Source organism: Zootoca vivipara, chromosome Z1, assembly GCF_965207765.1.
Source record: "Zootoca vivipara chromosome Z1, rZooViv2.hap1.1, whole genome shotgun sequence".
NCBI classification, from domain to species: domain Eukaryota; kingdom Metazoa; phylum Chordata; class Lepidosauria; order Squamata; family Lacertidae; genus Zootoca; species Zootoca vivipara.
The window spans coordinates 24,104,208-24,121,818 of NC_142583.1; the positions used below are offsets into that span (position 1 = coordinate 24,104,208).

General features: G+C 45.4%; 1 protein-coding gene across 8 annotated transcripts in view; it reads right to left on the minus strand.

Annotated features, from left to right (window-relative positions):
• Window positions 1-17,611, minus strand: part of FAM149A (family with sequence similarity 149 member A) — a 51,747-nt gene that overhangs the window by 30,591 nt on the left and 3,545 nt on the right. The window lies entirely within an intron of this gene.

The following is a 17,611-nucleotide window of genomic DNA, read 5'->3' on the forward strand; positions in this document are numbered from 1 at the left end:
GTTGCTGCTATCAAGAGGCTGCGGCTTTCGCATATATTTTGGAAGCAATATTTTGGAATAGACTTTATTGTGTTGTTTTTGTTTCTGAACAAAAGGTTTCATTCAGTGCTAGCCCCCCTCAGAGTAGAAATAATAGTAGTAGTAGTAATAATAATAATAATAATAATAATATAGTGGTACCTCAGGTTACAAACACCTCAGGTTACAAACACTTTGGGTTACAGAGTCCGCTAACCCAGAAGTACCGTAGTACCTCGGGTTAAGAACTTTACCTCAGGATGAGAACAGAAATTGGGCGGCGGCGGCAGCAGCAGCAGCAGCAACAGGCCCCATTAGTTAAAGTGGTACTTCAGGTTAAGAACGGTTTCAGGTTAAGAATGGACCTCCAGAATGAATTAAGTTTGTAACCAGAGGTACCACTGTAATAATTATTTATACCCTGCCCATCCAGATGTATTGATGTTAATGGACATGCATAACATAGGTTTTAATGGGTCCACTCTGAGTATAACTTAGTTGAATACAACCCAGCACTCATTACTAAGCTATGCATGACTCTTAGTGACCAGACTCCAGAAACACATCAGTGAGTTGCCCTTTCCTCTCTCTGGCAACTACCCTTGGCCCTGACCAGCACAAAGATTCTGAGTTCTTTGTGGCCAGGGGATGTAGGAGATATGTTTGCTATGCAGTCTTCAACAGCCAGGAGAAGAACGGAATTACCCCTCCTCTCTCTTATCTGTAATTCACAGAGAACTTGGGGAAGGGTGTTTTTCTGTTATCACTGGGCCTTTTTGGAAGACAGAATCTTACCTCGCCGACATCTACAAAAGCTCAGCATAAGGAGAGAAACCACACACCCTTCAGGAGGACTCAGAAGAATGGGTCAATGGCAACCACAAATAAGGGCTGACAATGAATAAACCATGCCAAAATATGTGAATCCCTGTTAGCAACCAAAATCAACAAGGCAGAGCTGTTTTGTTCATTACCAGGGAGCATTTACAATTGAAAGCAGAAAATCTGTGCAAAACAGGTCTCTGTTGAATAGAGGAAAGAAACCTCAGGAGTAACATTACCGGAAAAAATGCATGCACACAAGCACATTGTAATCACATCAGCTAGTCCCATGATGCTCACAACATTTGTTTGCAATTGACTTTCACTCATCAAAACCAAACTTGCTGCAGGTCTAGTGGTCTTTGTTTTAAATTGTTACTTTATATTCCACTTTCCTATAAACACTTAATACTAAATACAGTACTCCATAACTACCGGTACTGCAAAATAGCTTTTGTGAGCAGTGTTTCCCATGCTTTTTCACCAGGCCTTCCATGCATATGACGTAACTGAATTTGTTCACCAGTAAGGTCATCCATATTGGAAACTTGTACATATTGGATAGCAACAGTCTGTTATCAACCTATAAATCTGGTGAACATGAGATTATCTTTCCCCCTGAGCCAGGCACTTGCATCTAGTGGCCTAATTCACAAGTGCATGCAGATCACTTGATGATGACTGTCTGAACTGGCTTCACTCTGAAACACAAAATCTGAGGTGACACAAGATGGAAATTCTACCTATGGCATTTGACCTGTGTGGGGTCATTTATACATACAAGTCATCACTTGATGCTTTGAGACTTCAGATGATAAATGTGCAAGTGTGAACTAGCCAAATGCCTCCAATAGCTATTTAGAATTGATTCACATGATGGCTTTCACACGTATTTTCAAACTAGGTTAGCTACTTCTGCATCTTGAACTTACCTACGGTGACTGGGCAAGCAAATGGGTTCATGCGCCAAGATCACCTGCATACATTAACACCAGCAATTAGGATTTTGCATTTTGCCAAATTCCCACAAGTAGTCATTGAAAAAAATCAAATTCAAATGAAACTAACCGGTAATATACTGTCAAAGCTTTCACGTGAATTTATGGTTTATTACAATATATTGGCATTAATTTGTAATGGAAGCACAGGAAATGTCTGTTGGGGAGGAGAGTGGCAAGGTGTAGCTGTGGCAGAAAAATTGTGTACAAGGGAAGTATATAGATTTAAATAAATAAATAAAAATATTAAGCAGCCCACCTGCTAACCCTTCACTTATGCCCTGCAAATAACCTTTTCCAAATGCTGCTTTGCATGGGAGAAGCTGCAGACAGTAAACTTTCAAGGCATAAGCAGGGGTGGGCAGTGGGGTAATGTGTAGTTCTTCCTCAAGGGAAAAAACTGGGATGGAAAGAATACCTACCCCAAGCCTGTGAACAGGTGTACATATGTTTACGGTAGTGGCAAATCCATTGTGAAAGCACACACACACTGTGTTTTGGGAAGACTTTGGGAAACTTTGTATAAGTTCCCCCCCCCCGGAAAAACTCAAGAGAAACCCCATCTTCTGGTCTGCAACTGAAGCTGCTGTGCACAGCATGTACCAACCAAGCAATCGCCTCCTCCTTTCTCAGAGCAGCAGTAAAAAAAACAAAAAAAAACATGGCTTAGGTTTAATATACATATATTTATTTTAAAACACTGAAGCAAACGTTTCTACAGATCAACATGCAAGGCACCACAGTGGGAGGTGGGGAGCAGAGAAAGGTGGATGTATGGTGGGGTATAAAGGAAAAGGCTACAAGTATTTGACTGAAGGTCGTACCTGTGTAATTTGAGGATGATGGGGAGAAGGAACACAAAGTCCATCCTGAAATGGAAAACCTGAACCATTCCTGTGTGCATCTATAGGCAGCCAGAAATCCCCTAGTCTTTAAAGAAATACTATTACAGCAGGTTGAAAGCAGCATAAGGCTGGACATTATAATTGAACTTGTTGTTTCAAAACTTTACAAAATGCACCATTTCCCCCCATAAACCCATTCTCATGAGGCAATGCATTCCACACATGGCTGAATAACAATTGAAATAAATATCATATTCTGGAGTCTAGGTAAACTTGAATTGGAACTCAGGCTAAGGAGGCTACAATGATCAATATTTTATTAAGGTGTTCCTTCTAAAAGCTTAAGTGGAAATGTCTAATTAAAAAAATGCTAATGTGAAGGTATAGCCTTTCGTCTTCTAAGAAGCATATCTTATTCCCTCTTATGTATCTTTCTTTTCTAAAAGGCAGACAATGCAGGTTCACCACATACCTTCCTAATATGAATAAAATATTTGGTTTGCTTATAAACATATGCAAAGAAACTCAGCATCAAGAGAAGCATGTCTGCAGATGTTAAATACCGTACACCTTAGCAAATGTCGAGTAAAACATGTATAGTTGTCATCAGGAGACCCAACTTTACAGCATGGCTGCAGCTCATCTGGGGAGCCCATCGTACTCCTGCATGGCCAGGGGATGGGATGGCCACCTGACACCCCCCCCTCTGGCTACAATGGAGCTTTCAGGTATGGGCAGGCAGCACTCACAAGACCTTGGAATCAAGGGCATAAGAGCTGCGCTCAGCCTGCCCCTGGCCTATTTAAGGGAGCGGCCAGGTGCAGGCTGCCCTCTTGGTTGACCGTTGAAGGATTTTCTCACTCATCCACCCACCCAGTGGAGGAGTGGGTGAGTTGCATATGGACCTTGCTATGGTTTACTTGGATGCCATATTTGCGACCAGGGAGAAATTTTCTCCTGCAAGCAAACTGGCTGGCTTGCAGGTTTTCATCTACTTCATAGCAACTGTCACAACTTTAGCAGATAAGTAACCCAATAGAGGGGTCCTGGAGGTGTGACTCTGTCTGGGAGTCCACAGGGGGGGGGCAATGGGCCTATACACCTCTCCCAATGGTGGCCATCAGGGGTTCGTGGCAACCAATCCATGTCGGAGGTGACTTTTCATGGGGTTCCTATCAGGTAGCAGATAGGCTGCCCGATGCTGGATCAGGCCCAGACAGAGGGGGTGCCATATGGGACACTTGGCCCGGGCCTCCGATTCCAAAGGGGGCCTCGGCCAGCATATTCACAATCTGTAAAATGAACTCTTTTCCCTTTTGTCTTTATATGCAGATAACGGCTCAAGCCTTGAAATGAAATTATTGGTCAGCATAACATTTGTGAAAATTAATTGTATACTTACTTATCAGACTTCAGTGGTCCCCAGGGTAAAATGAAAAGGGGGAGCACATTATCTACCTGGCCCAGTCCTCTGCCTGGCTTTGCAAGGGCCTGTGCTAGATACATGCCCATTGCCTTAGCCAAACCTACTATTTTCCATAAACAATAAAGTTGTGGTCTAATTGAACCCAATTTCAGTCTCCTGAGTCCATACTTTCAGCCTCCCTTGCACCAGCCACCAGGGCTGGGTGATATCTGGTTTTCAGCATCGTCATATATCACCAGATAAATATTGTGATATACTGATACCGGTATATCACAAGGTCTGAAATAAGGATAGAGCTATGTAGCAGCATTGGCTGGCTTCACAGTTTCCCCCGCACTATGATTTTTGCTGGTGCCTGCTCTTGTGATTTGCTGCCCATTACAGGAGGCAGGGGAAAGCTGAGCTGGCAGAGTTAACAGGGGCTGCAGGAATCGAGAGGAGCACTGGCTGGCTTCACAATTTTTCCCACATTGTGATTTTTGCATAGAACACACAGAAACATATCATGATTTGTGATATATCTCCAGGTCAGAAAAATATGAAACCAATATCATGATATGGACTTCAAATCTTTTTGGACCATATATTGATATATTGCCCTATCGGCCACAGTCATCATGCGCCTTTGGTGATAATGGCTGCCTCCAAATTCATATGAGGAACATAATACCGCAATAACCATCTTGTTAGATCAGAGCAAAGGGCCCACCTAGATCCACCTTCTGTTTCTGACACTGGCCTGTCATATGCTGCTATGAAGCTCTGTAATGGAACATGAAGCCAACAACTTTCTCCCATTTGCTCCATGACATGTCAATCAGAAGTCACAGTGCCTTGGGAGAGTGATAACTCTATGGAGATTGGTCCTGAAACACAAATGTGAAGGGTACGCAGGCACAACCTCCAGAGCAATTTCACAAGCAATGTTTTTAATCTCTAGTGTATCAGTTTTGAAGCAATACAAAATGGAAGCAGGTCATTCTTTAATTTACGAAAAGGTTCATTGACTAGTTTTTTCATCTGTTGAAAATTGATATTAGTAACTGTGGGCATTTTCAGATACGAAATTAAAAGCACTTTTGAGCTTAACTGCCTTCATCTATATACACGTGTGAATGCTAATGTTGTAAAAATTTGCAGAGCTACACGGTCCTAGAATTAAGTGGATCCTTGACCCAGGAAGAGTCCAGGTATCCTGGCAGGCAGACGAAGTTTGAGCGTCTCCTGCCTACCAAATAACAGAGGCCAAACCAGGACGTACGAAGCAAGGTACTTTATTAATTAAATAATAAAGCTATTGCAATAGCGATCCGTCCACACAAGCAAGTTGAAGTGAAGGGACCCCGAACAAAGGAAGCTTCACAAATTTATAGGTTTCATTTCCAATAGTACAGAATTGCATAAAAGGTGGGGAAATGGGTTCTGGGAGGGGGTAATCGCGAGAGGACAAAGGGGTTGATGGAATTCTTGATGTAAGATATCATGGTGATAGTCCAGGTAATGATTATGCATGTCTCCTTATTGTTTGACAGGAAGACTCTGCGGATGTGGGAAGATTGTTGATAACACCTGTTTATCAAATAAAATTGTTGTTCTCACTGAAAGTGTGTATTTGAGTCGTGCTCTTTTAGACTGGCTAGGTGGCAGTGTGGTATCAAGAAGAAGTGGAAACAGTCCGTAAAATATGTTGTGCCACAGAGGTGCCTATTAACTTGCAACAAAGTTTATACAAATATTCAACGTTTGCAATAGAGAGAAAAGACTACACTTAAAGTTAAAGAAGAAGAAGATATTATACAGTAACTAATAATACACAGAGAGGATACAATTCTAACAGCGGTAAAACGTTCACAGTTCAGAGCGATGTTTGACAGCTTATAACATTTTATCAAGGACAACGAACTAAAAGCTTAGAAGGGTGCATAAGTGGAAACCTTTGCAAATAGTAGAGTCAAACAATTAATTCTTCAGGATGGCAGGATTTTTTAAACAGGTACAATTTGATAGAAAGGTTCAAGGTATCAGTGCAAGGTTATATTATTGCGGTTTCGTAAATAGATACAGTTTCATACAGAGTAGAGAATAGGGAGATGCATCGGGTAACATGATAGAGGACACCATAACATTACTAAAGGAACAACGGAATAGTTTATTAGGGATAAATATATATATCTTAAAAAGGTCCATGGTTCAGCTGAATCTGGGTCATGAAAAGTACAAGGGAGGGCACCTCAGGCGGGGATTTGGGAGGGTGGAAGTTCCGAGAATGGGTGATCGTTATCGTTTTTGGTTATCTGGCTGGAGGTGCGATTATGCAAGTTTCCATGTGGGTGTGAGACAGGATTTAGCAATGGGTTATGTAAAAGGGTGCGTGTGTTTTCCAAGAGGTCTGGAGGAACTGTCTGGGTCAGCAGGGGATTAATTTACCTTGATACGGCAGAATAGGCTTCTCTTGACTTTTGAACCATGAAGTCAAGAAAATGGCTTCTCTCTGGCTAAACTGTCCCCTCTCTGTACATTGGTAGTCTCGTAATGCATGGGGGCAAATTCCTCTTACCCTGCCCCTTATAACATTTCCCCTCTCTGCGGATTAATTTTTAAGTAATTAAAAATTATTTCCGCACACCGGGGTAATGTACTCCCCACTCCCAAGGTGGAACATCGGTACTATCTCGGGGAACTCAGGGGAAGGACATAACGGAGCTTGAAAGGAGGTTGGGGAGGGCTTTTGTCTGCGGGGAGTTAACATAGCCGGGAAACATTGGAGGCAACAGCAAAGGGAGGTAAGGAGGAGGATCAAAGATAGAGCTAGAAAAAGGGTGCCTTTCACGATTTCCCTGAGCCAGGAGGCATTGGGAAGCCACGACCAGATATCCCAGTCTGAGACCCCTTCATTCTGCACCTCGTGGAGATCTTTTGTTAGGGAATCGATGGCTCGGAGGTGTGCTGTTATATTCAGGGTCTGATCGGATACATACATACAGCACTCCGCCCCGATGAGCTTACAGGTCCCGCCCTGCGCTGACAGGAGGAGATCAAGAGCCAAGCGGTTCTGAATAGAGAGGGATCGGACCTGAGTGAGTTCTGTTAACACTGCTAGCGTGGCGGCCTCAGATTCATTGATGAACCGCAACAAAATATCCGTTAGTTTTAAGATGTCCATATGGTTCGAGAAAGCCCCATAGGCTGGGAACACTGCGCGGAGCCAGGTCTCTGCCTTTGCCTTAGGTTTTAACGGGGTAGTCGGGGACCTCCTGTTTCTCAAGCGGCCGGTAGGTAAGTCCTGGGTTACCCGGAACCCTGGGTGTATGTGGCCGAGGAAGCAGGATCCTCTCATGTGAATACTGACCCACGTATAACCTCGGGAGGAACAGAGCCAGAATAGCCCGCTGAGGGGTTTCCCAATTCGTCCGGTGCTAAAGGCTTCTATGAGACCGTCAATGGGTGATTCTTGAATGAACGGGAACAAGACGGCTGTCAGGGCAGACTTGAGATCAGGGTAAGAACGGGAATGCGTGTGATTCCTGACTAAGGTGAGGTCCTCTCCGGGGTTTATTAAGATCGTAACGGGGCATTTGCTAGAACCCACATGGCTTCCAGTTCCTGTAAATTCTCTACAAATGGGTCCTTGGGACTCACCACTCAGGTATATATACTGTGAAGTGGGCTTTAAGAAAGTAAGGTTCCGGTTCAGGAGGTAGGTACTCTTATACTGTTGGAGGGTGAGGGGGTTTGCAACGAAAGGCACTCCCTGCTCTATGTGGGATGGGATATGGGTGCAGATCCAGCAGTCAGTTAAATTCGTGGCATGGGCGGCCCGCTGAAGGAGCTGGACGTACGTATTACTTTGCCATGCAGAGATATCGGAAATGCGCGGGGGCAAGGGAAGTCCTGTAAGGTTGACGTTTCTAGGGGCAGTGCCGAGGGGCTGTAAAGGGTCCTGTCGGTGGAGTAAGTGTAGGTCAGTTGAGACTCCCCCGCATCTCTGGGGTCCTACATGGTCCCATTCCGTACTAGCCCCACCTCCAACTGAGTGTAACCATCCCTCGACATACCTATTTCCTTCCCAGGTTGATGCCGTCCCTATGTCCCATATACAACAAAATTTTCGAACGCAGATACCTTGAATGGTCGTAGCAGTGGATGGATTGGTACACATGAATCCATAAGTCCAAAAGTCATAATGCATAGAGTCCGTGTATTCCCCCCAAAGTCCTTGTCCTTGTTCTGCGGGGTCAAAAGTCTTAATAGTGGTGCCCCATTGGGTCTGATGAGAAGTTCCATTGTGGCAAGTTAACCGGTTCCAGGAATGGTCAAGGGTAAAGAAAGCACGTCCCAATATAGAGAAGGAGGCAGACCTTATAAGTAATTCCCAGGTTTGGGTGCCTCGCAGTTGGGGTCGAAAGGCATGTGGTAGCCACCTCTTAGTTCCGGGAAGGCAGAATTTGAAGTCTCCAAGGTTGTTCAAGGAAGTAGGGTCAGAGGAGTCGACGGTCCGATGATCCAGGAAGAAGAACTCAGAAGGATTTTCTCCACAATTGAGCTGCTGGGCTGCGACGTAGATGATGAAGGCGAGACAGTATCCCAGGAGCAGGGTCCGGTCCATCTCACGGGTTGGCAGAGGCGAAAATCTGTATAAAAATAAAGAAAGAACTCGACAGACACGATACAGTTAGGGAAGGGAGGGGGTGGTGGTTTTGGGGTTTGAGAAAGATAAGGGAGGAGGGTGGGAAAACTGGGTTGGGTTTTGGGAAGGTGGTATGAGAAAGGGAAGGTAAAACAAAAACTGGGGTTTCAGGTCCCGCTCCCGGTGTCGTGGCATTTCTGTTTCCGGAACTGCATTCGTATGGGTGGATGATCTGGGTCGTCTGGTTCAGGTACTACAAGGATCTTTGACATCCACTTCTCCAGGTCTCCTTGGTCACCTTCCTTGGCTGTTATTGGGATCGAGGTGGGTTCCTCGGGAGGGTCTTGGGGGGATTCGATGGCTGGCGCGGGATTGTCGAGTGGGACGGTGTCTTCGGTGGAGTTGATGGAAGATGGGGAGGTCCTTGCAACGTCACCCAGGTCGTTGGGGTTTGGTGCGGACTTACAGAAGGTGTGATGAATCCAGGCAGAACGTTCAGAGACCTTGATTGCAGTTGGGGTCGTCAGGAGAATCTGGTAGGGTCCTTCCCACTGGGGTTGTAAGGTGGCTCGCCTGTAAGTTTTAACCCAAATCCACTGTCCAGGCGTGAAGGAGTGAGCATCGACATCAAGGGGAACATTCTGACAGGTTGCTGCATAATGGTGTAGTTTCTTTAGTTGTCGTTGTAATTGTGTAACATATACAGTCAGTTCGTTTTCCCCAGTCTCTAGCTCAGAGACGGGGAGTTGGGTGGTATGAGTCGGGGAGGGTCTGGCGAACAGGAGTTCATAGGGAGATAGTTTCAAGAGTCCTCTCGGCTGGCTACGAATATTATGTAGGACTAACGGAAGAGCATTTATCCATTTTAGCCCGGTAGCCTTACAGATTTTTCCCAATTGGGTTTTTATAAGTCCATTCATCCGCTCCGTCTGACCTGAAGAGGCCGGATGGTACGGGGTGTGGAGTTCCCATTTAATTCCAAATGCCTTGGTGACAGACTGAACTACCTCTGCAGCGAAATGTGTCCCACGGTCAGAGTCTAATCGACGTGGAACTCCGTATCTGGGAATTATTTCCTGCATGAGGATTTTGGCAACGGTTTGAGCATTTGCTCGTTTGCATGGAAAAGCTTCTGGCCAACCTGAAAGTCGGTCTGTTATGACAAGTAATTGTTTAAACCCCATACAGTTCGGGAGTTCTGCAAAATCTAGTTGTAGGCTTTCAAAGGGTATATATGCCCAAGGTCTAGACCCTGGTGGTTTGCGTGGTTCTTGTTTTGGGTTGAATCCGGCGCAGATGGTGCAATTTTTGGATACTGCCTTCGCAAATTGGTGTGCACCTGGGGCATACCAATGCCTAAGGATGCTGTCTGCTAGGCGGTTTGCTCCCCAGTGTGTGAAATTGTGTAAAACCCGGAGGTGGCGGGGTACCCAGGCTTTAGGCATTGCTAGACGTCCGTCCGGCAAAACCCACGCATTGTCCCTTTGGTGTGCCCCCAGTTGTTGCCATGAGCTTATTTCTTCTACACTAGCGGTGCGATACATTCGATTGAAGTCTACATCGGCTGGAACTAAGATGGCTTGAAATTCATTTTCATACATTTCCCCTCTCATGGCCGCTGCCTTCTGGGCAGCGGCGTCCGCAATACTATTCCCTAAGGAGACAAAGTCCGTGCCATTTGTGTGTGCTTTGCAGTGTATTACTGAGATGGCCTTCGGGAAATGTATGGAGTCCATTAGTCTTTTCACTAGCGGTGCGTGAGAGATTTGTGTTCCTGCAGCTGTTAGGAATCCCCTCTGTTTCCAGAGGGTACCCGTAGCGTGTACCAGTCCGAAACAATATTTGGAATCAGTATAGATATTTACGCGCTTGCCTTCACTCAATTCGCAAGCTCTGATAAGGGCAATAAGCTCAGCTGCCTGCGCACTGTAGCGCGGGTTTATAGGTGCAGCTTCTAGGATGGTGTCGTGTGTTACCACAGCGTACCCAGTTTGTCTTGTTCCAGCCACGACCTTGGAACTTCCATCTGTAAAGATTGAGATATCTGGGTTTTCCAAGGGAAGGTGGTCTAAATCTTCCCGTGGCCTTTCGGCCAAGCGGACTGCTAAGGTGCAATCGTGATGGGGGGTCCCGTCGTCGGGCAGAGGCAGTAGGGTGGCTGGATTTAGGGTATTGACTCTTTTAATGCGCACGTTGGATGGTGTGAGCAGGGCAGCTTCGTACTGATTTAGTCGTTCGTTACTAAAATGTTGACAGTTTCGTAAGTTTAACAAGGTGGCTACAGCATGTGGTACATTTAGGATTAGTTCTTGATTTTGAACGATTTCTAGGGCTCTGTCCACTAATTCCGCAGCGGCAGCAATTGCCCTGAGGCAACCTACAGTCCCCTTAGCTACCGGGTCTAATTGAATACTGTAGTAGGCGACAGGACGTTCCTGGCCTCTGAAGGTTTGTGTCAGAACTCCGGAGGCTACCCCTTTCTGTTCATGCACGAACAGCGAAAAGGGGAGACGGTAGTCTGGCAATCCTAAGGCTGGAGCGGACCTCAGTTCCCTTTTGATAGTTTCAAAATTTTGTAGGCTTTCTTTGGACCATTCAAGGGGTTCTGGTTCGTCCTTATTAGTCATCTTTACAAGGGGTTTGGTTAATTCTCCATACCCTGGGATCCATGACCTGCAAAATCCGCTCATTCCTAGAAACCCGCGGAGCTGTTTCTTGGTCTTTGGCAGGGGAACCTTAGCTATAGCATCTACTCTTTCAGTTGTCAAAGCTCTTGTTCCGTGGCCAATTATGTGGCCCAAGTATTTTACTTCAGTTTGGCAATATTGTAGTTTTTTTGGTGAGACCTTGTGGCCCTTGTCGGCAAGGGCGGTTAGTAGATGGACGGTGTCCATGTGGCAATTAGTTGCGGAGGTGGAGCAAATTATCAAGTCATCTACATATATTAAAAGGGAGGAGCCAGCAGGAAAGGAGAGGTCTTGTAGGTCCCTATGCAATGCACAAGCAAAAATTGTTGGGCTCTCTACATATCCCTGTGGGAGTCTAGTCCAAGTCAGCTGTCCTTTTTCCCACGTAAAGGCGAACAGAAATTGGCTTTTCTCATGCACTCTTATGGAAAAGAAGGCGGAGCATAAATCAATGACACTGAAATATGTACTATCTGGTGGGATTCCGGTCAAAATTGTATTAGGGTTGGCGGTGATGGCGTGGCGGGGTATCACAAAGTTGTTGATAATTCTGAGGTCTTGGACAAGCCTGTATTTAACTGGGGCACCCGGGGGTGATGGCTTGCGTACCGGCAGGAGTGGACTATTGTATGGGCTGACGCAGGGAACAAGGATGCCTTGATCCATAAAATCCTGTATCATTGGCCTCAATCCTTCTATTGCCTCCTGCGGCAAGGGGTACTGTTTGATGGAGGGGTATGGGACATCAGTGCGGTATTTAATAACAACGGGATCTGCCGATTTTAAGAGTCCCACAGAGGTATTAGTATTTCCCCATAGGTGAACTGGTACCTTGTCAATCAGAGGGGTTGGTATTTCTAAATCAGTCAGGTTTTCTTCCTTTAAAATGCCTTGAAAGGAGACTGCCGCCTCTTCTGGCATGTGGAGGTAGATACCCTCAGTGCTGCAAGTTATAGTTGCCTGTAATTTACATAGTAGGTCTCGCCCTAGTAGGTTGACAGGGCTCGGGGTCAGTAGAAATGAGTGCTCAGCAGTCAGGGGCCCTATCGTTACTTTCGCTGGCTCTGAAAGAGCGCATGTCCTGGGGATCCCATCAATGCCCATTATACGTTGTTTTTGCTGACTGGACCTCAGATGACTGTCGTTTAAAGTTGAGAAAGTTGCCCCTGTATCTAGTAAACACTGATACTCATGGCCATCTATGGTGATTGTGCATATGGGGTCATGGGCTGATAAGGCAATTGTCGGGCATACCAGGGCAAGGTTTGAAGGATCCCCGTTTAATTGTCATTGGTTAGTCTCTGAATTAAGAGTGGGTTGCATTTGCTCCTGGTTAAATTCCAGCGGTAGTTGGAATGGGCGCCGATTCTGGAAAGGGTTTGGCGCTATCGGGTTAGGGTTTTGTGCTGCATTGGATCCCATCCCTAGAGCTGGTTTTGGTGCCACGGTATTTAAGAATAATGGACAATTTCGCTTGAAATGCCCTATTTGATTGCAGAAAAAGCATTGAGAGGTGGTCTCTCGATGCTGGACATTGTTAGCCCTTTGGTAAGGAGAGGCTTGTCGATTTGCATGTGCGTTCATCCCTCTAGGTTGTGTGGGAGCCTTTGAATTTCTGAAGGGGTAACTAGGTTGGGGGTTATATGCGGTACTGGCTGCACTCAAAGCCAAGGCGAGGACTCTAGCATCGTCCTCCTTTTCCTTCCTTGCCTCCTTTTTCTTTTTCTCATCCCTTCCATCATAAATGGTTTTCGCAAGCCCGAGGATCTCACTCATGGGTTTCCCTTCATAGGCTACTTGGAGGGAGAGGAATTTTCTGATGTCTGGACAAGCTTGGTCTTTAAAGAAGCTTTTCACCACTACTTGGTTGTCTGGGGTATCAGGATCGATCCCCCCCCATGTTCGAAAGGCGGTTATTAGCCTGGTATAGAAGGCGGTGGGAGTTTCATCAGGTTCTTGGGTTACCTCCCTGATCTTAGTCCAATTTGTAGATTTTTTTCCCGCGAGCCTTATCCCATGTAAGATGGCTTTTCGAAACGCCTTCAGATACCAAATCCCAGGCGTGGTGTTATAGTCCCATTCTGGTTCGGTTCTAAGTTGGGCTGCAGTTAGAGGCTCGATCCCTGCAGGTTTATTGAGTTGGACATCAGGTAATTTTAGGGCTTCTGTTGCTTTCTCTAAAATCTCCTCCCGTTCGGGCTCATTAAAAAGACCATTCAGGAGCATGTGTACGTCTGCCCAGGAGGGATTATGAGTAGAAAAAATAATGGCAATTTTACGATAGCACATGTCAGGATTGTCTTTTAAGGTCGACATCTGCTGAGCCCAATTCAGTAGGTCTGAGGTTAAAAAGGGAACATGGGAATAGACGAAGTTCGTCCCATCTGAAACTGGGACTGACCTTAAGGGATATTGTCCCTGGGTTTTCTCGGTAGCCTCTGGTTCCTTTTCTATGGGGTCTCTTTCCTTTGTGGACGATCCCTTTAATTCCGATAAAACTGTCACTAGTTGCTCCACTAAATTGGTTTCTGGGTCACGACTACGAGTTCTGCTAGCAACAGGACTTAGCTGGGGGGGTACTTCAGCAGGAATTCGGGCTTCGAGGTTGCCCTGAGGTGCTGGACTTAGACTAGGCATGGCAGGAGTTACAGATCCGCCCTCCACTGCACTCCGGGAGTCTTGGACCTCAGCCTCCCGTTGTCTGTTTGCGTTAGAAGGAGATGGTGCCGGGGCTTCGGCAGGGCTGCAGAGCTGGTCTACCGGCTCTTCTATAATTGTTTCCTGGTACGGTGGGGGTCTTGAACTCCTTTCCGTTATTACTGGCATTTGTGGGGCTGTTGGACCTTCAGTCCCTTTAAGAAGGATTTTTGCCTTTTCAAATAAGTTGAGATATCGAATTTGCAAGGGGTATTGGTCTTCCAGTGTTATTCTTAGTGCAGAGATTCGCTGGGCATTAAGGGAACCTCTCGGGATCCATTTTTCCCCCTCTGGATGGTCCGCAGTGACGCGGATCCAGTCTTTCTGACAGAGTCTTTTTAGCCGATTTTTGTCAAGTTTTTCCACCCCAGGTAATTCATGCCAATGTTCGAATATGAATTGTAATGGGCTTTCATCCTCAGAGTCCCCACTTTGGCGAAGCTTCCATTGAGCTTTGCCACGGCTGGGAGTCTGGGACAGGAATTCCTTTGAATTATGCGCACCCATGTTTATTCTGGCTCTTTATACTGCAGTTCTGGGTCCCCGACCCTGTTCCTGGACACTCTTAACTTCCCGAGTCTATGACTCACCCCCACGTCCTTGTGGTGTTCCTGCCTGCCGTTCGCGTGCACTAACTACTAGGCGGCCTGGTGCAGCTAGATACCTAAGGACCCCCTTCTGGTCATCAATTGCCTAGGGTCCTGCAGCAACTTTCCTGCCTCTTACAATCTAATAGAAAGACTACCTGCCCTGGACGCTTGCCCACGCAATGCCGGGTGGTTAGCCTTGGAAGGAAGGTTTTTTGAAAAGAACGGGTGACCTTGCGATCTAGAACAACCCCGTCACTTCCCGGTGGGGATCGGGGGTGTCTAGGGGCGGCTTCACCCGAAGATTAAGAGCAGAGGAATACGGAAAAAAGGTTGGGTAGATTGCTCAGAACTCCTGCGCAGATTGGCAGGAGCGAGCTGGGTCCGTCCTTCTGGGTATTTCGTTTAACGAAAGGACGGATCCCAAAGGCTCTAATTCTTCTTTATCCCTTATGCCTTTACAGCTTAGCTGCAACTAGAGCCCAAGATAAGAAACAGAAAAGGAGAGAACAGTGAAGAGTGAAGTTTTAGAATTTTAGTTGCTGCAGTAATCAGCCCACCGCGTGTCCCCTTTTAATACTCACGACCGATCCTTTCAGTCGAATCCCGTTGTCTCCAGCTTCCCACTGGTTCCTGAAGAAAAAACAGCCTTGTCCCTTTAAACGTTGCTTCGTCCTGGGGGTCCCGCTTGGACTCTCAATTACTACCAAGCGCCTCGGGTCCTGAGGTTGGTTTACCCCCCTGCAAAAGAGGCAAGGGCGCGCTGGGCTCCCCTTCCTCAGTGAACCCGGAGCTCAAGGCAAAACTGGGTCCCCGAAGTGGTCGCCAAACTGTTGTAAAAATTTGCAGAGCTACACGGTCCTAGAATTAAGTGGATCCTTGACCCAGGAAGAGTCCAGGTATCCTGGCAGGCAGACGAAGTTTGAGCGTCTCCTGCCTACCAAATAACAGAGGCCAAACCAGGACGTACGAAGCAAGGTACTTTATTAATTAAATAATAAAGCTATTGCAATAGCGATCCGTCCACACAAGCAAGTTGAAGTGAAGGGACCCCGAACAAAGGAAGCTTCACAAATTTATAGGTTTCATTTCCAATAGTACAGAATTGCATAAAAGGTGGGGAAATGGGTTCTGGGAGGGGGTAATCGCGAGAGGACAAAGGGGTTGATGGAATTCTTGATGTAAGATATCATGGTGATAGTCCAGGTAATGATTATGCATGTCTCCTTATTGTTTGACAGGAAGACTCTGCGGATGTGGGAAGATTGTTGATAACACCTGTTTATCAAATAAAATTGTTGTTCTCACTGAAAGTGTGTATTTGAGTCGTGCTCTTTTAGACTGGCTAGGTGGCAGTGTGGTATCAAGAAGAAGTGGAAACAGTCCGTAAAATATGTTGTGCCACAGAGGTGCCTATTAACTTGCAACAAAGTTTATACAAATATTCAACGTTTGCAATAGAGAGAAAAGACTACACTTAAAGTTAAAGAAGAAGAAGATATTATACAGTAACTAATAATACACAGAGAGGATACAATTCTAACAGCGGTAAAACGTTCACAGTTCAGAGCGATGTTTGACAGCTTATAACATTTTATCAAGGACAACGAACTAAAAGCTTAGAAGGGTGCATAAGTGGAAACCTTTGCAAATAGTAGAGTCAAACAATTAATTCTTCAGGATGGCAGGATTTTTTAAACAGGTACAATTTGATAGAAAGGTTCAAGGTATCAGTGCAAGGTTATATTATTGCGGTTTCGTAAATAGATACAGTTTCATACAGAGTAGAGAATAGGGAGATGCATCGGGTAACATGATAGAGGACACCATAACATTACTAAAGGAACAACGGAATAGTTTATTAGGGATAAATATATATATCTTAAAAAGGTCCATGGTTCAGCTGAATCTGGGTCATGAAAAGTACAAGGGAGGGCACCTCAGGCGGGGATTTGGGAGGGTGGAAGTTCCGAGAATGGGTGATCGTTATCGTTTTTGGTTATCTGGCTGGAGGTGCGATTATGCAAGTTTCCATGTGGGTGTGAGACAGGATTTAGCAATGGGTTATGTAAAAGGGTGCGTGTGTTTTCCAAGAGGTCTGGAGGAACTGTCTGGGTCAGCAGGGGATTAATTTACCTTGATACGGCAGAATAGGCTTCTCTTGACTTTTGAACCATGAAGTCAAGAAAATGGCTTCTCTCTGGCTAAACTGTCCCCTCTCTGTACATTGGTAGTCTCGTAATGCATGGGGGCAAATTCCTCTTACCCTGCCCCTTATAACACTAATAACAGTAGAAAGAAAGTGGATGAGAGCCGTTTTTATTCTGAATTTATAGCCTAGCCAATAACTCTGAAATGTTTTCACATGCACAGTTAGCGCTCATATGTTGGTCACAGCACACAAAATTTCTCTCCCACATTAAAAGCTTTCACACAGGACACTGAAAATTGTTTTATACCATATTGCTTTAAAGTATGTTGTACAGCACCTTTAGAGCTATGACTGGCATGTACGGTCTATATTTATCTGTAAATGGAAGAAATGATCTTATATAAAAGTAATTCAAAACTCCAAACCAGGAACAGACAAAACACATTTTTTACAGCTCTATCAATTGCACATTTACTTGGAAGTAAGCCCCACTGAGTTAAATAGGGCTTATTCCCAAGTAAGTGGACATAGAATGGTATCCATGGGAACTGTGTAGGAAAATATCCTGCAAGTTGGAAACTAGAGTATGAGGTTTATTCAAGATGAACTGGACCACCAGAAAAAATGAGATCTTGCATTTGGAGAAATAACTTAAAACCTTTCTCCAATTAACAAAGCAAGCAAATCCCTCACCACCCCAAAAATACAAAGCTGTCTCTCTCAAAATAAAAATGTCTATACAGCCTCATATA